We start from the raw sequence: 23,161 nt of genomic DNA on the forward strand, positions 1-23,161 counted from the left end.
GAGAGACTCTGGACCAGCTGTGCAAGCTCTGAGGGAAGGCATCGATCAGGGAACACGTGTCCCCTCCCTGCCTTTTAGTTATGTTTTAGACAATCCAATTAAAGCAGAACCTGGCACTCTCCTAATTTTGCAGCCATTTAACACATACACCAGCATTGCTGGCCATGAATTTAGACAGACAAAGACACACACACACACACACACCCCTTGTTTCTTGCTTGTCAGCTTCGAGAACTTAGGGACTTGGAGCTTGCCTGTGGACCCTGTAGCCAAACGGATGATGAAAAGTTAGGTCAGAAAATGTCACTCAGCTGGCTTTGTCGATTTCTCATGTCTTTTCCTCTGTTTCTAATGATTATATTTCATCCCCACGCCTTTCTGCTCATTTTGACTTGTCCTCGGGGATGGTTCACTCAGGTTATGCTGATGTTTGCAAACTCTGAGAGTAATTTTGCCTTGCTATTTCACTGGTTTAAGGCGAGACTAATGCTTTATAGTCCAACCTTCCCTTTCATAGCAGAGCCTCGGTCACGGACGGCCCCAGGAAAGACACCCGTGGAAAGTACTGCAATGATCTGGCTTGCACAAAGTGGGCCTGTGCATTTCCTGGTGTCATGCTCACTGAGCAACTCACATCTGCAAACGCTCCTTGCCAGGTGCTGTATATTGATTTGTCAGAATTTCAAATCCACGTTGTTTATGACAAAAAAAAAAAAAAACGAAGTTGTGTTTAACAGTAACATTGTTTTGATATGAGTGAAGTACAACGTGTCAGGATGTCATCTCGTTTGTTGGCATTGGCGAGCACTCAGCGGCTCAGCGGAGGAGGGGCACCTCGCTGCCAGGGGCCCATCCAAAAAACAGGTGACGAAGCAATTATGGCAGGGGACACCGAGACTGTAACCACCAACGGTTCGTGAGGACTGTTTGAGAGTTTCCATCTGGGCAAAGAGACGCTCAACTGACCTAAACGGCTCTCTGAAGTCCTTTGAGGCATTAGCTCCTGCCGCGGTAAAGGCTGCACTTACCCACAGCAGCGGTAGCTGCGCAGTGGCCGCGTGACCATCAGCTTGTCCGTCAACACCAGTACGCTCTGTCCCTAGCAAAGTGCTCTAGCAACAAGGGATTTTTCATTTTTGCACCGGCAACTGGAAGTCAGCTAGCACTTGGTTGGCTAAGCCATCTTTCTGGAGTACCAATTCGTCAAAGGTAGACCTCTAACTAAATTTGGACTTTATAGCTTTCACCTCTCCTTGCCTTGAAGAACAGTGTAATTTATCTATCCCTGCTTATTAAAAGACATGATCCTGGATGCATCAGAGAAATGCAAATTAAAACCACAATCAGATACCACCTCACGCCTGTCAGACTAGCTATCATCAATGAATCGAAAACAATGGTGCTAGAGAGGATGCAGAGAAAAGAGAACACCTTGTACTCTGCTGGTGGGATCACAAACTGGTGCAGCCACTATGGAAAACAGTTTGGAGGGTCCTCAAAAAAATTAAAAGTAAAACTACCTTATGACCCAGTAATTCCAATTCTGGGTAATTTATCAAAAAACAAAACAAACAAACAAAAAAAAAAACATTAACTCAAAAAGATGTATGTACTGCCATGTTCACTGCAGCACTATTTACAGTCATCAAAATATGGAAGCGACCTAAGTGCTCATCAACGAACGATTGGTTAAAGAAGTAGTACATACATACAATGGAATATTAGTCATTAAAAAATGAAAGCTTACCATTTGCAACGACATGAATGGACCTAGCGGATATTATGCTAAGTAAAATAAGTCAGACAGAGAAAGACAAATACCACATGGTTTTACTTATATGTAGAATCTAAAGAATAAAACAAATGAACAAACAAAGCAAAAACAGACTCAGATATAGAGAACGAACTGGTGATTGCTAGATGGGAGGGGGTTTGGGGGGGCTGCATAAAAAAGGTGAAGGGATTACGTTCAAAGTCGTAGTTACAAAATAGTCACGGAGATGTGAAGTACAGCATAGAGAATGTAGTCGATAATATTGTAATAACTATATATAGCGCCAGGTGGGTACTAGACTAATCAGGGGGAGCACTTTGTAAGTTACATAAATGTCTAATCACCAAGCTGTATTCCCGAAACTAATATAAAATAATATTGAATGTCAACTCTAATTGAAAAATAGAAATTTTTAAAAATTCTATAATTCAGATTCTTAATTTGATTTAAGAAAGTTTTACTAAAGGGAACTGTTTATTACGTTTTATATTTTTATTTTAGGCAGTCACAAGTAGAGGGTTAAGTAGAAAGCCTAAGTAATATTTTAATAAGTATAATAGTAAATATGTAAAACAAAAGTGAGATTTGTTGTGCATTTATCTATGAAAAGTAAAATATCATATTTGGACATATATATATGTACGTACACATATGTATATATGTAATATACACGTATGTACTGAGAGGGAGAGTTCGTGATTTATCGAGTCCCTCCTACATGCCAGGTACTATTCCAACGTGTCCGGTATGTTATTTCATTGAATCTTTACAACAATTCTCCTTGGGGCTAAGCGTTGTTCTCCCAGCATCCCATGTATGAAAACAGAGACACAAAGAAATTATGCGATTTCCCCAAGGTCACCTAGCTGCTAAGTGACAGAGCCTAGATTTAAACCAAACCCCTCTAGTTCCAAAAGCTGACGTCCTTCCATCACCCTGCATTGGCTCCCTCAGAAACAATTGGCATCGTCACCCCTGGTTTCCCAGTATCGGGAACGAATTAGAGTGCTATTACGTAAATGTTCTCCACGTACACTTGTCTCTGACTCTGCGCTCACATTCACGAAGTACAAACTCAAAGTACCATGTTGGCCGATCACAAGATGGAGCCGCATAGTGTGCCAGCGTCTGCAGGGGAAACCCCACGAATTAGTCACCCCCCCACCGGCATCTCACCCACAGGGACCTTTCCATCCCTCAGTGACTTTCAGACTTGCTCTAAAACAGACGCAGACCCCTGGAATAGAGCAACCATGCTACAGGATTTGGAAATAAATTACTCAGATACAAGCATATCATTTAGAAGTAGTGAGGTAAAATATTTTTTGAATGTTAAGATCATTAAAATTGGAACACTGGATATTTGATGACACTAAGAAGATAATGGCAGTGATTATGTTAAAAAACAAGATTGCTTACTTACAGAGTTATAGTGAATCATTTAGACATGAAATAAGTCAGTGACTTGGAATTTTTTTTGAAAGAATCCAGAAGGGGAGAGAGATAAATAAAGAAGACTGGCCATGGGCAATAGTGTTGGAATATAGAGTTTCTCATTCTATTCTCTCAATGTTTGTATATGTTTGAAATTCTCCAGAAAGAAAGAAAGAAAGAAAGAAAGAAAGAAAGAAAGAAAGAAAGAAAGAAAGAAAGAAAGAAAGAAAGAAAGAAAGAAAGAAAGAAGAAAGAAAGAAAGAAAGACAAAAGAATCTATAGCTTTTAAAAATTGAAAAAGTTTGCTTTTGGGAGGTGGCAGTGGAGGGTGGGACTCGAGTCTGGGAACAGGTGAGATCGGGAACTGCTATTTTCATTAAAGACCTGTGGTACCATTGTCTTTACGTAAACATAGTCCTTTAAGAAAAATTACAATTAACTTTTAAAAGAAATCAGAAAAGAGTGATGGGTCCAGGGGTCAACCAGCCCCTCCCCACTCCACACAGACATCACTAATCAACCTAAGCCTGCTCTCCCATCAACCCGGGAGCCTCTGGAATCCTCCCTGCAGCCTGCCAGAGATGAAGCCCAGCCTGGGATGAGGCCTGGAACTTGTTCTCACAGTTTAGACAGGCTCTTATCTGTCTGGAATTCTCATCCCATGTTACTCCTGGCCCACCTGGCTACCCTAGCAGTGTCGTTAGAGCTCCCAGAACTACCCACGCCAGGCCTCGGAGCATGGGCAGCAGTCCTGACTTGCCCTCATTGCATTTCTGTTGGAGTTCCTGCTGAGCCCAAACTACCAGCTCTCCATCAGTCACTGGAAATAACATTTTCCCACAATGTGCTTTACTGAAAATCTCAGAAAGTGATGAGTGCTAACAGACCCCGGTCCTGCGCAAAGGGAAAACATTAGAATTATATTTGGGTAGACTTCTGATGTGTAAGCGGCTTTTCCACGTTTGGACAGAAACCGAAGTGCCAGCCATGTCTCTCCTGACTGCCTTACGGTTCTCCTGAGAGGTGTCGCTATGTGGCATAAGCTGAGGATAATAAGCAGGGTCCAATGAACCGGTCCGCCTTGATTGCGTGAGAAAACTCGGCTGCTGTTCCACAGGCCCTGGACCTGTGGACCCCAACCCTCCCCATGCCCAGCATCATCCCAGGGCTAGGCTCCTCGTCAACTCCGTAACTCCACCTCTAACGCTAAACCCATAAGTAGGGTCATTTAATTCTCTTTTTTTAATTTTTCAATTACGGTTGACATACGATGTTCTATTAGCTTCAGATGTACAGCATAGTGCAGTTAGACACTCAAATAACTTACAAAGTGATCCCCCAATAAGTCTAGCACCCATGTGACACCATCCATAGCTATTAAAATATTGTTGACTATATTGCCTGTGCTGTACTTTGCATCCCTGTGACTGTTTTTATAACTGGCAGTTTGTACATTTTAATCCCTCCGCCTTTTCACCCATCCCTCAACCCCCCTTCCATCTGGCAACCATCGAAACGTTCTCTGTATCTATGAGTTTGTTTCTTTCACGTGAGGGACTGGGAAGGGAGGAAACGGAACTGTATCTGCTGATCGGCTCTACAGCCAGGCACGGTGCTAGGCACTTCCTACTTGTCTGATCCTAACCATAAATCTCACGACTTGGGTTTTATAGATGAAAACACTGAGGCTTGGACAGGTGGTGATTTTGCACTTGCCACATACCCAGAAAGTACAAGAATAGGAATCAGTTCTAGGTCTTTCTGAATTAAAAAATCTTTGCTCTGCCCCAATAATCCAAAAAAAATCTACACTCACGCATTAACCCCTCACCAGCACCAAACCTAGAGCCATAAGCAATTTGGAGTTAGCGCATATGCCCTTCTGGAAAAGGTGCTCCACTTAGAAATGAGTTTGGGGGATGTTTGAGACCATACCTCAGGCAGCATCAGGTCCCACTTCCCAAATCAGAAATTGCTGAGGAGGCAAATCCCCACAGGTAAAAGGAATTTCCTGTGTGCCTCCCAACAACTGTGTTATGCCCATTCACATTTGCAGGCCTCAGAGTCGGCACAGACGTCGGCAGGATCTTAGTGTGTGCTCCATAACCTGGGAAAAAGTGAGCATTTTTATGCCCTGACTTAAAGAAGAAAAAATAGCAGACCATATAAATAAAAAAATCCAGCCAGAATCCCATTATGTAATTGACAAAGTTGGATTTTTGTTGTTGTTGCTGTTGTTGTTGTTGTTGTTCAAATATGGCACTTAATTTTCAACACAGGTCTCTGGCTCTTCTTGCAGTTGCCTAGTCTGCTGAGGCCCACGTCCTAGGGTTGACAGTTGTTTTCAGCATAAGTTCTGACCTACAGTTCCAGGGAGTGCTATTCGTATATCCTGCCATGGCAGGACCAGCTTCTGGACCTGTGGAGCCCAACGCTGTAAAAGGAAACCCTGCCCACTTGCTCCAGAGCCAAACTACTACCAGCTGTGACATTCCTCTCCTAGCAACTGAAGAAACATGCAGATAAAAGATCAGTAAAGAGCACAGACAATTTGAAACAACATGCTTAACCAACATGACCTAATCGACATATTTAGAATACTTGACCCTGCATCTGGAGAATACATATTCTTTCTAAGTGCGTATGAAACATTTACTGGAATAAACCCTACACTGGACCATGAAATGAGTCCTGACAGTTTTAAAAAGATTAAAATCAGAATATTTTATTTGATCAAAGTAGCACTGAGTAAGAAATCAATACCAGAAAGATAAATAGAAAATCACCAAATGTTTTAGAAATTAAGCTACATACATTTAAAAAACCCATCGATCATTGAGGAAATAGAAATGGAAACTAAAAACATTTTGAACCAAGTGAAAATACAACGTATCAAATTGTGTATAAAACAGCTAAAGCAGAGCTTAAAGGAATATTTCTAGAACTAAATGTATATATTAAAATTATAAATGAATATAGTTAAGTAATTGCATATATTTTTTTTTTTAAAAAAGAAAGATTGAAAATAAGTTTCCATTTCAAGAAGCTTGGGGCAGAAAAGTCACAAATTAAACCCAAGACAAATAGAAGGAAAGATTTGATAAGTGCAAAGATCAATGACATAAATTAAACATACAAAAAAAAAAATCAACAAACCCAAAGGTTGGTAGTTTGAAAAGATTGATAAAATTCATAAATGTTTATCAAAACTGATGATTTTGTTTTTGACCCATACACAGATCATTTTATTTTCTCCTGTGGGTATAAACAGTGAAGACTGCTTTTTAAAAAAAAAAAAAATATGCAAGTAACCAATTCCATAGATTAAAAAGAAGCCATCACAACAAATCCTACATATATTTAAAAGGTTGGATCTTATGAAGAACTTTAAGACAATAAATTTGAAAATTTAATGAAGTGAAAAATTTCAGAAAAAAACACAATTTACTACAATTAACATAAGAACAGAAAATCTGAATAGTTTTATAGCTATTAAAGAAATTAAGTCTATAATTTAAAGATGTCCCACAAAGAAAATCATATACTCAAATGGCTCCAATTGTGACTTCTTACACAAACCTTTCCAGGGAATAAGAGACACTTTTCCCAACTTTTTTTTATGAGGACCGTAACATTGATAATGGAACCTTACATAAGAAAATTACAAATGTAAAAATCCTAAGTATTAATGAATCAAATCTAATAATAGGACAAAAAGATAATATATCTTGACCAAACTGGATTTATTTCAGAAATAAAAAGTCGACTTAATATTCTAAAATAAAGTAATGCATCACATTAACTGAATAAAGGAAAAAGAAATATGTGCATCTCAAATACGCTCATATCTCAAATATGCTCATGGACAAAAACATATGATAAATTCAACAACAGTTCAAGATTAAAAAGAAAAAAAACCTCTCACTATACTAGAAATAGTGGAGAGAGTCCTAAATCTGATAAAGGATATAAATAAAACTCTATATCTAACCCTCTCATATTTTTTCTATTCAGTATTATACTAGAGGTTCTACCCAGTACAACAAGGCAGGAAAAAGAAATAAAAGGTAAAAAGTAAAGGAAAAAGCAAAACAGCAGTTTTCATAGAGGACATGATTAAGTATACAGGGAGAATCCAAATGAATCTACAAACTATTTAATATATTTAGCTAATCTAGCAAGGTTGTTGGATATATTACTGCATATTTACATAACATTGAAAATAATCAATTAGAAAATTAAATTTTTTAAATGTCAAATACAATAGCACCAAAAATTATAAAATATTTAGGAATAAATGTACAAAAAAATTGTAAGATCTAAACACCAAAATTACAAAGCACTACTGAGGGATATTTTCAAAGATAGACATCAGTTAAAAACCATTTTCACAGGTTAGAAGACTTGACATTGTGAGAATGTCAATTCTCTCTAATTAACTTATAAATTCAATGTGATCCCAATCAAAATCCCAGTAGATTTTTTGTGGAAACTGAGAAGCTGATTCTAAAATGTATATTAAAATGCAAAGGACCTAGCTATGGCAACCTTAAAGATCAAATCTGAAAGAACTATGTTATCAGATAACAAAACTTATAAAGCTATAGTACTAAAGGTAGTAATGAAAGTACAGGCATAAACACATGGAATCTAAAAATAGACCCACATATATGCAATCCTCTGATATACAATAAAAGTACACTGTAATTCAATAAGAGGTCTTTTTAGTAAATAGACCTGCATAAATCTGCATACAGAAAAATGAGTTTTGATCCCTTATTTCACACTAAATACAAGAATTAATTCAACACAGATCAAAGACTCAAATGTGAAAGTTAAAACAATTAAGCTTCTAGAAGAAAACATAAGAGAATATTATCATAAACTTGGGGTGGGCAAAGATTTCTTAAACAGAACACAAAGAGCATTATTTAAAAGTCTGAAAAACTGGACTTTCTTAATATTAAAGACTTCTGTTCATCATAATGCACCATTTAGAGAATTACCAAACAGGCGATAGACTGGGAGATGTTTATGTCATATATCTGACAAAGGACAAGTGTACTCAGAATATTTAAAGAACTCCTGCAAATCAATACAAAGAATGATTAACCCCATGTTAAAAAAAAAAAAAATAGGTGAAAACCTTGAGTGGTCACTTAACAAAAGGATAGCCAAATGGCCTGTAAAGATATAAAAATTGTTCAACATCACTAGCAATGCAAATTAGAACCATAATGCAAATTAGAACCATAATGAGGTATCAATACAAGACAACCAATGGAGCTCAAACTCAAAAGACGTACAATACCACGTGTCGATGAGTCTACAGAGCAACTAAAAGTCTCATGCATTTTTGATGGGACAATAAATTAATACAATCACTTTGGAAAACTGTTTAGCAGTATACACTAGAGCTAAACATATGCCTACCCTATGACCCCACAAGAGAAAAGGGTGCATATGTCCACTCAAAGATAGGTACAAGAATATTCTTCACACCCTAATGTGTGATAACCCCAAACTAAAAACAATCTAATTTTTCATCAACAACGAAATAGTTTTAAAAATCACTATATACTCATACAATGGAATATTACACTGCAGGAAAAAAAAGGATAACTCGGATAACTCTCAAAAATATATATATTGTTGAGTGAAAAAAGCCAAACTTAAAAGAATACATAGCATACAATTCCATTTATATTAAGTCTGGGAACAGGCAAAACTAATCTATGGAAAAGAGTTCAGAATAGCGATTACCTTTGGTGGGTATATTCATTTAGAGGGAGGACAAGGGAACTTTCTAGAGTATTAGAAATGTTGTAAATCTTGATTTAAGTGGTGATTCCATATCAAAATTCATTGAGCTGTACACTTAAGATTTTGAACTTTACTGTACATGAGTTCTCAAAAGTCAAAAGAATATCTCAATGATTAGAAATCAAAGAGATGGAAGTTTTCTTTCATAAATTTGGCTCAGTTTTGGCTTGGTTGCATAGCCATTGCACAGAGTTAAGTGGATACTTTAAAATATGCTATTTATCAATATTGTTTGGGGACTATCTCTTATGGAAATTAATATACCAAGAAAAATATTTTTCCTTAAAACGTATGGTTTCGTGAATGCTGATTATATGCATTTCCGGTTCTCCACCTGACTTTCTATTCTGTTTCACTTGATCAGAGGACGCCAGTCATGCCATTTTATGAATCTGAAGTTGAAGAATTCCCTTCAGCAATGAAAACACTCTTAAAACAATTGCTGGATTCCCCTATAGTGGCTTAAAGCTCTGTGGAAGTTTTATTATTTGTTCTTTTTATTATGAGTTCTTTTGTGAAAGGTAGTTGTGTCTTAAAATAGCAACCTTCCCTGCAGACTGAGAGAAGTAGGTGTAATTGTGTACATATGTCCTTATGAGTGTGTACATGAATTCATAAAGTTCTGGATATAATTATACATTTCTTCTTTAAAAGACATTGAGAGGTATCTTTTGTTTCTCTTAGGAACATAATGAATATGAGAGGACTATAGTGGCATCCATTTTGTTAAGAAGAAACAGATTGCCTATGAAAATATGGATTTTATATACAACTTGACATTTGAAGACAGAGATGGTAAAAAAAAAAAAAAAAAAAAAAAAAAAAAAAAAAAAAAAAAAAAAAACACGGTCAGGACTGTTAGATTGTGGGTGCCAAATACTCAACTAAAAACATCTCAAGCAAAATGAAGAGGAGTTATCAGGAGGTACTGGGGTGGTTCACAGGGCTGACTTGGGCATCGCAAAGGGACAATGGGCATCAGACTTCTCTCTGTTCATCTCAGCTCTCTGTACCTGTGTACATTGATGCCATTCTCTCTACTGCCAAGGGGCCTCTGGGCTCTAGGAAGCATGGTCATAGATAGCCCCGGCTTGTACTTTTCCTATGCAGACCTTAGAGTAAAGACACCCTCACAACAGAACCACCGTCTAACACTCCGAGGAAGGTCTCCATCACCTGGCTGATGCTATGCCACCACCCGGTCCCAGTCATGACAGCTCATGGAGCAGGCATGGGGCAGACAAGAGCTGTACCTCTCCACAGCAGGTGAGCTCTGAATCTCAAAAAGGCTTCACAGTCTAATTCATCTTTAACACCCCATTCATTCACTTCACTTCTCTAGATATGATCATGTCATCCTCTTCAATTTCAATACAGCATCAGTTTTCTATTTTCATTCTTTGCCTCTGAGGCTGTCAACACTCTCCGCCTGTCCTGGGCCCTGCTCTCTACCAGTACATACACAGAAAGACTTGGAACTGTCAGAAAGATTGACAGGAGAAAAGGCCATATGAAACACTTTGAATTTCGAAAATGAGTGGCTTACAGACATGTCGGATTTCTTATTTTTTGATTCACTTCAACATTCATAAATAGCACTGATCAAATCTATATGCACAGATACTTACACATGGACCTGCCACTCCCACTGGGCAGAACAATCACCGGAAGTCTGAGTTTATATAACTTCAAGAATAAAGATCCACAGGGAGTACCTAAGGGAAGCTGTCTGGGTGAGCAATCATGGCATCTAGAAGCCAGGAATGAAGGGTTCTAGCCTTACATAACTGGATGAATGTTTTTGAGTGATTTGCTTCATCCTGTCAGTAAAATGAGGAAGTGGGACTAGATCAGAGGTCAGCAAACTGTGGCCCACAGGACAAATTCAGACCACTGCCTGCTTTTATAAATAAAGTTTTATTGGAACATAGCCATGCCTATCCCTTTAAGTATTTTCTATGTCTTTTTTTGTATGTGTAGCTTTTGCCCTACAAAACAGAGTTGAGTAATTGCAACAGAGTCTGTATCATCTGCAAAGTCTAAAATATTTACTATCCGTCCCTTTACAGAAAGGTTGCTAGACCATGATCTAAATTAGTCCCCACAAAACCATTTTCCCTTGAAACACTTTCAAGTAAATAGTTTTCAATCTGAATTATCTAGATAATTTCCACATCTCTAACTTCCCTTGCCCAAGCCACAGGGACCTGTGTCTGCACAGGCAGAGACAAGCAGGACTCTTATCAGTCAATAGCATTCAGCCAAAACAAACAGCCAACCACATTACTCATATTTTCCCTCCAGCAACTGCAACTGCAATGTGAAATATCCGAACACTCATCTAGCATCTCGCCATTCATTTCTCTCTGGTCATAGAAATAAACAAGAAAGGTTTAAGGAGACTCAATGTCTATTTAGGTCCAAGTAGAGTGAAATCATGAACATCGCTGAATTCCATGCAGATGACAATAGCTGGTGAAACAAACAGAGATCTATATTGGTTTCCGAATTTTCTTTTCTGCCTCTCAAAATAACCGAGTTGTTGCTGAAATGCCATTTTGATTTTATATTGGGTAGTGTGGCAAGAGAAGGCAAAAATTGCACTAATAAAACACTCTACCCACATTTCAGTTTTCTTGTTAGTGCATAAAATTTGGACAACATCATACATCCTGTGAAGCTGATACCTCTCAAAATTTTTCTGTGTAACATCACACTGACATATTGGGAAAAACCAGAAGGGAGTGAGCAGGAGAACCCCCCAACGCACATACACACTCACACACACCTACCTCTGACAAAAAAGGAATCCAAAAGCAATAACCAATCCCAACATGCCAGGAAGCCGGGTCATAAATTTAATACGAACGGCTCCCTCTTCACATTTTCAGTCCGTTTATCAAATTTTAAAAACGAAATGACAAGTTAAGATTATTAGTCAAAATATATAAATAAATCACCTCACATATGTGATTTCCAAGGTCTGTGAATGATTTCACAGTGGTTAGCTGTAATAAGTGAATACACAGGCAACCTGGGCTCAGGGGCGGAACTGGTCCAGGTAGAGCTGGAAGCCCGCCAATCCTCCGGCAGCACAGTTAGCTCAGAGGGCAGACACAGATGCCCGGCTGCATGCGGGGGCCTTCAAAAAGTCATTCGGTGAGATTTCTCTTACAAGGCAACCCTGACATCTTACCCATTGCTTGGTCTACGATCCTTTGCACATAATTCCCCTGTTTATAGAAAGAACTTTTTTTAGACATCTCTGAAAAGCAGGGATTAAGTCAACTTATCATAAATTCCTGCTGCTAGAAACCAACTAATGGAAAACTTTTTAAAATATAGTTTGTCAAATGCTTGGGGTTTTAACAAAATGCCAAGACCTGGGAGTCATAAATTATCTGGTGGAACAGGAGGTCTCACAGAGAACAAGGAATGCTGGCGTTCTGTATTCAAGACGAATTGGTGGAAAATTCCCTATCTTAAACATCAGGCCTGTCCTTCACCTGTGCAGATTTACACAACACACAACATTAACAGCCTTTAGATAGCTGCCGAATGCCAAAAAAAAAAAAAAAAAAAAAAAAACAGCGACAAAACAAAAAGTTCTTTGAGCAGCTCCCCTCAGGTGGCCCAGAGCCAGGTCTGCCATGCAGGCTCCCTGTCCCCTGGCATCGCCCTGTCCCTGCTGTTAATAGTATTATTGGTGTTGGAACAAAGCCAGCTGTCGTCCTCTTCAAATCAATTTGTCTGATAGTGTAGATGATCGTATTAGGTAATCTGTCACTTCTCTCAAAGGCCACTCTTTAATGTTCTTCCTACACATATTGCTCCCCGAGCATGTGAAGGCATCATGGTGACAACCATTTCACGCTCACCTCAAAATACGCCACCTTCTTTTGGCACCTTCTCGGGTAAACAACGAAAGCATTTTTAAACGAAAAGCGACACAAATCTGAATTTCTCAGATTACGTATGCAATACATGTAAACATTAAAAAGCAGATCTACACCAACAACGACAAAAAAAAATGACCCCATGACGTGTCTGAAAATCATTTGTGACTCGATTAAATGAATCGTTCCTGTGAAGGATTCAAGAAGTTGGGCCTCTCTAGGCAGTTTCCTCAGTTCTCTGTTTCACTTTGTGAGTAAACATAGATGGGAATGAGAATCTCTTTTTCTTTTTTTAAAGAATGTTTTTATATTCTTTAAAAAATATATTTGTACTCTAGAAAGAAAATATGGACTATTTTCCAAAAGGACATTTGCTACTTGGGGGTGCTGAGTCTTGGTCTCATGTCTCTGAGAAAGTGTCCTTAATTCAAGAGACTACCCAAGATTGTGAGAACAAACAGCAATATTTCCTATATCATGCATGTGTCCATTTGAAATCGCATCTCTGTATATGCAAAAGAAACCTGACTCCAGTGACTAATCAAAACAGCTTTATTTCTCAAACAGAACAGGAAGTCCTGAAGTGGCTAGGGGCAAGTGTAGCCTTTCCCAACACCAGCCAAGACCTAGCCTCGCTGGGCTCATCTTCATGTTTCTTACCTCATGGTCACAAGACGGCGGTCCACATCCAGGTCCCAGGCCTGGCGGGTCCCAGCTCTGGCTGTGATCCAGGCTCGTGGCTAGGAATAAGACCCCGGATTTAGAATATTACATTAGTGTAGTAGGGTGTCTGCACCTAAAATACGTAAACATAATTCAGCTTACTGTATCACACATGTGTGGCTGAATGCCACTATTGTACTCTGCTATGTGTGGAGCCGTGTGGTCCCCTGGAGAGCAGAAGGGGAGCACAAATAGGGGAGCAGGAGAAGTGCACGCAATACCGCATCCCCCCTCCAAAAGAAGTGTGCTCCCTGCAATGGAGTTGGTGCCTGCCATTTATTTCATTCTCATGTCGGCCTTTTGTGCATTCTTCCAGCTGAGCATCTCGCCATCCAACCTTCCCTTCTCGATCAGCTCAGTGCTGACAGTCCCTCATCCAGACAGAAAGAAAAGTGGAAAGAAAGAAGGGGACACCAGCCTACAGCAGAAAAGCAAAATCTCTCCCCAAAATCCACAGCAAATTTATACTAATGGAAAAGTTAGGACACATAGTGGCTGGGTACATTGCTACCTCAAATGGGATTAGAATTCTCTCAGTAAGGCAGAAGGGGCAATAAATAGATACTTGCAAAATCACATTTTGGTCAACTACAAAATCACATGTACGACGGTGATCCTGTAAGATTATGACAGAGCTGAAAATGTTCTATTGCCTGGAGGTGTCGCAGCTGCCATAAGGTTGTAACACCTTACTGTCCTAGCACAACCCATTAGTCTGGTGTTTATGGTGCTGCTGGTGTAAACAAACCTACTGTACTTACAGTCCTGTAAAATAGGGGTCCCTGATCCTCCAGGCCATAGATCGGTACCAATCCATGGCCAGTTAGGAACTGGACCACACAGTAGGAGGTGAGTGGCGGGCAAGTGAGCAAAGCAGGAGGTGAGTGGCGAGTGAGCAAAGCTTCATCTGTATTTGCAGCCACTCCCCAGAGCTAGCATCACCGCCTCGGCTCCACCTCAGGTCATCAGGCATCAGATTCTCATAGGAGCACCAGTCCCCAGTGCCAAAAAGGTTGGGGAATGCTGCTATAAAAGTACAGCACATACAATCACATGAGTGGGCTACACCACATAGGTTTGTGTAAGTGCGCTCTACGATCTTCATGCAATGAAACTGCCTAACGACACCTCTCAGAACGTCTGCCCCTCCACGGCGGCACATGACGACATTGGGAAGGTTTCCAGCGGAGTCTATCACAGCACATTCTTAGTCACGCATCTCTACTCAGAGAAGCCACACCACACCTAGATTTCGAAGAAACAGGGTGTCTTCTCCGAGGCTCTGGTAAGTACCAGAGGCATTCACTCCCTAAAAGGAACAATTTTGACCCAAACTTTTAGGGTGTGAAATCCTGAGTTAACTATCTATCATGCCTTCAGCAAAATGGGCAACTATGGAATCAAGATGTGATCACTATTAATTCTGGAAGCGAGTACCTTCAGGATTTTCTCATATGAGATTGACCATGACATATGAACCAAACGCACAGTCACCATGAAAACACCACCACCACACTATTTACCACTTCCTCATTGGAATTATCAGGCTGCAAAAAGTCTTACAGAAACAGACAACTTCCTGGTCCAACAGATTGCAAAAAGTACTCCTATTGCATCAAAAAGGGAAAGAGAGAAGGAATACAGAAGACATTTACTCCAGTTATAAAATAGAAAGATAAGGGGATGGGGGCGATTATTCACTTTAACGAATGAGTTTTCCTTAAGATGATTTTTAAGAGCAAGATTCTCCAATTACTCTGTAGCAGCTCAGTTTATTTGCCTCTTTAACAAGAACATGTCTAACTGCAAAAACGTAACCTGACGTGCAAAAATGTAACCTGACGTGCAAAAACATAACCTGACGCTTGTATTTCATGAGGACTTGGCACAAGATTGGCACCACATTAGTAACTATCAAAGCCAGATAAAGGAAACACAGAGGGTTCAGTATGGTCTGGTCTCTCCTTTAGTTTTATATAATAACTTTTTTGGAAGATTTGCCACTAGAAAACTAAAAGTTCTGATTCCTTCTTTTTAGAAATGTTTAATAACCTCTCTTCTAATTTAAAGGAGAGTGTGCTGTGTAAAAGACATACCCAGCTCAGTAGGGAAATGCAGAATAGGAACATGTTAATTAAAAGAAAAAAAAAACTGTTTTTAGATTCAGCAAAAGGGTTTCTACTGTGAAAATGAGCATTCTTTCGAGAAGATTTTAAAGTATAGGGATGTGTAACTGTGGTTAGGGATGCTATTCAACGTGGGAAAAGAATCTCTTTGGAAATTATGTCCCCAGAGAGGCTCTCTCCACCTTGCAGCTGGACCATTGCACGGGATGCTCAAAGCACATGACAAATGCTGTCCTCTCCTCTCCAACATCCCTCCTAGGTAACCAGTAGCAGGAGTTATTCCTCGTGCTTTTCTAGAACAAAGTTTTTAGAGGGAGGCTGTAGCCTCTATACAGCTGACTTTTGTAAGCAAACCATACTTTGCACGAGAGCATGTCTTAGTCTTGGTTTATTAATAGATCCAACCATGACTTTTAAAACATTTACCTTTTACACTTCCATTCACACTACTGTCTTCAGTTACATATCTATCGTTGCATGAATTCCAGAGATGAAATAATTTTCATGCTATTTGCCTTGATATGTCCCTTGTTTTAAAAGAGATATTGTACTCACCTCCCTCTCCTCCCAAACTCTCAATTATTGCTTCAGAGACACAGTATACATTTTTGCTTTCATTCACTTACTCATTTGCATTATAAACCGACTCATTATTTTCCAAATCACTCATAGGAAGGTCCTTTCCAAACGATGCTATACCCCATGCACAAATCCTTTCTATTTTCTATTTTCAAATAACCACTATATGGTCAAACAACCAAATCAAATGTTTCTGTGACGAAAAACAAGTTGGTAATATTAATAAATTATCTTGAATTTGGAGGCCCAAATGATTTTTGATAGTTGCAATTTTTTTTGATAGTTCTACTCGGAACACTGTAAAAACACTTCAATTTTATTAGTATTACTACCAGGCCTAAATTACATTGACAAATGAAAATGAAGTGTTAGCTTAAAATAAAACTTTATCCATTACGATAGCTTGTAAAGCAAACCGGGCCTGTGAGCTGCTACAGTCTTTGTGTATATTGTCAAATCTGTGGTAGGAAAATGTTCTATGGCTTAGTTCTGAATAATGATTCTTGACCATGTATGTATGAGACATAAATAAAATACACATGTTTAGGGCCAATTCTGCCCCCTTTGAAGCTAAAAACACCAAAAAAAAAGAAAAAAGAAAAAAGTTGGCAATTCTCTGTATACCACCAGGGGTGTTTAATTTGTACCATATTTTGCCACATTAGCGGAAATGGGGACCCCTGGAGCTATCGTGACCCACGATGAAGGCGATACAGGAAAAGGGAAGTGAGCAAAATCTCACCAAACTGCATAAGGTCCTGGTCGCCAGGCTGATGCAGTGTTGTAAACCCATAAAACCCTGTTTCAAAAACAAATTTTCATAACCATAAAGCAAAACAGCTTTTACAACCGCAAAAGCTTCCTCTCTTCCAGTCCTGCCATTTGAAATACAACTTCTCTGGGGGCCTAGTGACTGGTAGCCCTGTTTAAAGAATGTGTCCAATATTAGCAGCCTACTTTCATGCTTTAAAAAATTATTAGATGGCCACCTAAGAAGATTTTAGAGAAAATACCCTTTGTTTTAAGAATGTCATCCTCTATTAAAAGTTTTATGGGGGGAATGGGAGGAGGGAGAGATCCACAATGGGGCACACATAATGGATTGAAATGCAGAAATACCCAAGAGAAAGGCCCACACACTACAACATTCTTGGAAGGAGGACCTGTCTTCAAGAGATACCAACCAGGATTATGTCAAAACTGCGGCATTATTACCATCAGGCACTCTGGCCGGAGAATAAGCATGGGACTTGCCTTAAACCCTAATGAAAGCTCAGCATCGTTATGTGTACAAACAAGGCACGCGCTGTCTGCGCAGAGCAGTGCTAACTTTATGCGAAGATGGCATCAGTGCTTATTTAATGTGTAGCAATGCTGAGCACAACTGGGGCATATTGGAACGATGTGCTAGAAACCCGGCAGAACACATTCCAAAGAATTTCTTTAGGAAACTTTTCAGAGGGCAGATATGAAATGTTAAGATCTAACCACAAGTATAAAATAGTACTGAATACTGAATGTCACCTATAATTGAAAAAAATAAAAATTATACTATGGGAAGAAAAAAGAAAAAGAAAGAAAAGAAAAGAAAAGAAAAGAAAAGAAAAGAAAAGAAAAGAAAAGAAAAGAAAGAAAGAAAGAAAGAAAGAAAGAAAAGAAAAGAAAGAAAAGAAAGAAAAGAAAAGAAAAGGAAGGAGGGAGGGGAGGGAGGGAAGAAGGAAGGAAGGAAGGAAGGAAGGAAGGAAGGAAGGAAGGAAGGAAGGAAGGAAGGAAGGAAGGAAGGAAGGAAGGAAGAAGGAAAGATGCTAAGATGGAAAGCTCCCTTGGGAATGTGTTGGGAGGACCACACCCTTGGCAGTCCTTCCAGACAGTATGGCAAGCCATTGGTCCAACAAACAATAAACCCAGCAAAAAACCCAGCAGCTGTCAAACTCACAGACTACATATACCTGGAGGAGTTCCCCCGGCCCACCGCACTTCCTTGAGCAGAATGCCGAGAGTTATTATGATTTTTTTAACATCATCTGTTACTCACTGCAGGACTATGGATAGGTTAGTCGCTTTGTTTTTTGTTTTGTTTTGTTTCGTTTCATTTTGTTTCATTTCATTTTTTACCTCCTTCACATTTGCCTTCAGCTTTCTTGCTTGAAATTTGTAAGAAAGAAGTCACCATAAGCATAGTTCCTCAAAGTTATCCCAGAAAGGAGCCTTAATGAGATTTTTTTCAGAGGTTGATCTGAAAAATCTTACTGGGATCTTGACACTAATGTAATGATGTTCTTGTGAAGCAATGGAACACCACAGAGAAAACATGACGTTTGGAATTAGAACTGGGTTTGATTTCTGAATCCACTTAAGACATAAAGAGTTGCAGCCTGTAAGTTCTCCTTCCCAGAACCCACCTTAATTCTTTTTCACAGCACGCTGGTAGCTCTCTTTGGTTGCCACTTAAATTATGCTTAGAAATAGTGTGCTCTCATAACCTGCAGACTATAGGTACAGGTGAAAACATTTGTTGGGCCTTACCTTAAGGTCTCCCAAGTACGAGAACTGACATTAAGTCAGTAATGGAAAATCAGTTCATTCATTTATTTAAATGCTCAATTTACTAAATTTTCCAAATTTACTGATTTATTAAAAACTAGTCTCTTTCAACTATTCATATTGTTTACGGAAATTTGTTTTGGACAGAATGGTTTTTAACAGCTATTGAAATAAGATTTCTTCAAGTTATAGTTAACTGTGTTTTATTTTCTCTTTATGACAACATACTAAGGGAGAGTCCATTAGTCAAAAGGTAAGACTCACAAGGTACTTTGTTCTTCTTATCAATATATTTAATATTTAAATATACATTTCATTGTAATAACAAAAACTTCATTGTTTTACGAGGTAATCTTTTGGATTATACGGACCTCTTTTTCATATCCTTTTGTATAATTTCTGTCTTGTTCTGAGTTCAAATCAAGACTCTGCATATAGTCTCTGGACAACCCTGGTCAAGCTGCTTCATCTCTCTGTGCTTTACTTCCCTTGATTGGAAAACAGGTATAATAATAGCCTCTACTTTGTAGAGCTGTTGGGAGGATAAATCTAGATTATTAATATATGTAAAGTGCTTAGAACAGCAATTGGCATACAGTAAGGCTGAAACAAATGTAAACTATTACAATAGCTTTTTTTAAATAATGTATAAAAGCACATCTTTCAACACTTGGGCCACCTTCAGTGGATTTTAAAAACTCCTTACTGTAATTCACTCTACGTCCCCACCCCCAAGAAAGGCACCTTCTTGCTCCTCCTGTACTGTGAGAGCACCTGGAATAGGCCTCTGTAAAAGCTTGTGTTTACATCCACATCCCCGCTTGGCCGTGAGCAGGGACTGCAGTCTGCTCATGTGTATCTAGAGCCACGGTGCCTACTAGCACGGTGCGTGGTACTTGGAGCTTAGTGAGCTTCCCAGAAGCCTTTGCCAAACGAGCAGGTAAATAATACAAACAGTTCTAGCACAGCTTAAGATGGGTCACGTGACTAGTGTCTGGACTCATCTCTTTTGTGTTGGCTCTTTCTGGCTTCTGTTCCAAAGAGGGGCCTTTTTGTGAACTCCTGCCCTCATTCTGGAACATACTCTCCCGGTGAGCAAACAGTTCCCATCCCCACTAGCACCAGCCCCCTTCCCTCAGGAGGAACAGTCAGTATTGCATTACCAGGCATTCTCATTCGCAGAGGTGCCTTGCTGGGATGAGGTGTAAATTAATGCCAGCCTGACCACTCTGGGTCATTAAAGACCAGATGGTAATTTTTGTAAGAGGAGCAACTGAACCCTACTGGCCTGGCCCAAGTTCAGCCTGGATAATTGCCTCCTGCCTACATAATTGCCTCCACCCTCTCATTTCAGATGCAGAAATGATTTTTACTTCATTTTCTGAAAGCTAGCCAGGCAGGGCTGTGCTGGCTTTTCAGCCAAGTGCTGCTACATAGACACAATGTACCAAAGCAGCATTCTTCTGGGGGACCCCCAAAGCTCTCTGGGGCAAGAGGGGTGGACAACATAACCCTAAGTATTTTAATAATATATTTGGAAAAATAAGATTTAGTCATCTGAAGTGAAAACACTTCCTCTCCCATTTTTTAAGCTACAAGAATGATCAGAAGTACCTAAAAGTTTTAATTTAGACATAAATTATTTTTATTAGAATCATAGAGATACGGCTTATCCTCAGACTAAGTAGTCCCTGGCATGGGTCCACTTTTGAAATCAAAGCTACATAAAGCAGTCATAGATGGTTTTTTTCTGGAGCAAATCTCATGTCTTATACTATGGGGGGAAGCCAAGGGGTACAACAAGAACCTTGGATGCTTGCTCAGTATGTAACTGCCTACGTAAGAGAAGTCTGATTGGCAGGACAAACGAAACAGATCAGTCTGACCATGAAATGTTCAGGGCCAAGTGCCAAGGTCAAGAGCGCCCTGGGTTGACTGACTGGCACAAAGATAAATAGACAGAGCATGAGGCATACATGAGCAAGGACCACTTAGAAACACCATCCCCAGGAGACCCGCAGGTCCCGACCATTCTGCGTGAGTTTATCCAGAGTACACTGGAATCACTTGAAGGGGGGAAAGTTCCTGAAGTGGTTTATGGTTATGTATTGGCTTGCCACTCTTGGAAAATCCTGAGGCTCAGAATTCTCTCCACCTCCCTTTGTGTCTTTGGCCAGAGGTATGGCTTGTGTGGAATGGGTTGAAGCATATTTTCTCCACACAGAAAAATGTCATGAGGCCTCAGAAGACTACTGCACAGCTTATTGCAGGACCATAGGGGAGCCCTGACTTGCCCACAAACACATTCTCTTCACCCACGGCCTTGGCTCAAACCTGGCTTGGGGAAGCTATGCCTTGACTCAAGCTAATACTTAGTAATAAAGCTTCCTGGGAAAGCAAGACTGCCAAAGTTTAAGTGGTGGGTTTTTATGACCAGGATTATGGTCCATTAAGGGACAAGGATGAAAACACCAGCTCGTTTCATTTTGATCTCTTGTCTAGGCTGAACCGCCATTCTATTTCCAATTAAAGTTCCGCAAGAAAAATGCTGATGTTTCTCCTCCAGAAACAACCTTCCTGGCACTTTCCCAAAAATCCCACCACGGTCTGAGGCCACGTGCTCACAGCATCGAGATTCTGCAGCTTCATTTTCTCCAAGAAAACAAATGGTCTGTAAATGGAATGAGTTTTCACTGAGATATTTTTCTTTGTACTCGAAAAGAGAATATATGAAGTATACTCAGTCTGAATGGAACATGGGAACGCTATGCCATTTGATAATGGAGAACAGGGGTTCTTCCCACCGATGAGCTTCTGCACTGCATGAAAGGGGACGTGGACAGCTGAAGCCACCATGACCTCAAAAGACAATTCGGCTTCTACCTTTGACTTTCCCCAGACCTCAGGGAGTGGGCATTAACAACCAACCTTTTCCCTCACTCTTCTCACACTAGTAAATTCCAACAGTGATTGCCATAAAAGGCAAGGAAATGTTCCCTCCATTCTAGACATGCTGTGGCCATTTTGGGGAGCAAGGTGCACAGGCATCTTAAGGGCATTCTAGACCAATCATAATGGTTATGAACATCTAGCGTTTTCTATTCTATTAAACAACTGAAGAAGACTTGGGTTTGTCCCACCCTTTAGAGAGTGCCAATGTATAAGTTATTCTTTGGATTTTTCCAATAGCTTTGTATCATGAAAACAAATTTCAATCTTACCAAAGAGATATCATATCTACATAAAGAATCTCTCAAAGGCTATTCGAAATGAAGTAAGTAAAAAAGACTAATAAACTATTTTCATAAGAAATATTGAAGAACTGTATCAAGAAAAAAATCTAATAGGTTGTAAAGTCCAAGTCATCTACAGGAAATATGAGAAGGCCAACAATTCCCAAGAGAGTTAAGCAATTTTTGTCTGAGAATATTTTTGTCAAGCCATGAGATTTCAAGTAAATCTGAATTGAAAACAAAACAAACCAGAAGTTCTAATATCATCTAGCTTATGTGTGTCCTGGAATGTCTAGGTGTATTAGAAAACACATTCGCCTGTTTCTAGACATACCAAAGAAAAATGTCCTTCATGGACAACCAGAGTCAAGTATTTTTAATAAAAAATTAAGAAAAAATAAAAACCCTGCAGCAACTACAAGTTGAATCGAATTGTTTTTCTGTCTCTCCCTCATCTTCCCATGGCCCACGCCAGAATACCTTTGTCCCAAATGATTGCCTCATTTATATCTGGACGAGAGGGAGCATGAGAAACAATATTCCATTTGGGAAGATTTTCTTTTTTTCTTTACCCAAGCTTTAACTTTTGAAAATGAGGGGAAAGGATATATATCTATGGGCTGTGGCTTGGGTTGTCCCCCCGATGGGCATTGTGTAGGAAAATCCTACTCAGTAGGACTTCCTGCTTCCAGAAGGTTTTCAGAAGAGGACTTTCTGCTTCCAGAAGGTTTTCAGAAGAGGCGGTTTTAGGAAGAGGTGGTGCCCTTGATGCACTGAACCTGGGAGGTTGATGCTATTGAAATTTGAACTTGGAATCTGCTTTTATGTAATTGCATATGGACAGATAAACTTCAAATGGCCGCTCTCCCCCCCACCAAAAAAAATCTTTCAAGCTACTATACCCTAAAGATAACTAAACGAACTGCTGACATTTTCAGAGAGAATCAAAATTTGTTAGGGGGAGATTTTAGTCTGCTCAAGTTGCCATAACAAAATTCTGCAGAATGGGTGGATTAAATCATAGAAATT

The sequence above is a fragment of the Rousettus aegyptiacus genome, unplaced genomic scaffold (genome assembly GCF_014176215.1).
Source record: "Rousettus aegyptiacus isolate mRouAeg1 unplaced genomic scaffold, mRouAeg1.p scaffold_m13_p_13, whole genome shotgun sequence".
NCBI lineage: Eukaryota > Metazoa > Chordata > Mammalia > Chiroptera > Pteropodidae > Rousettus > Rousettus aegyptiacus.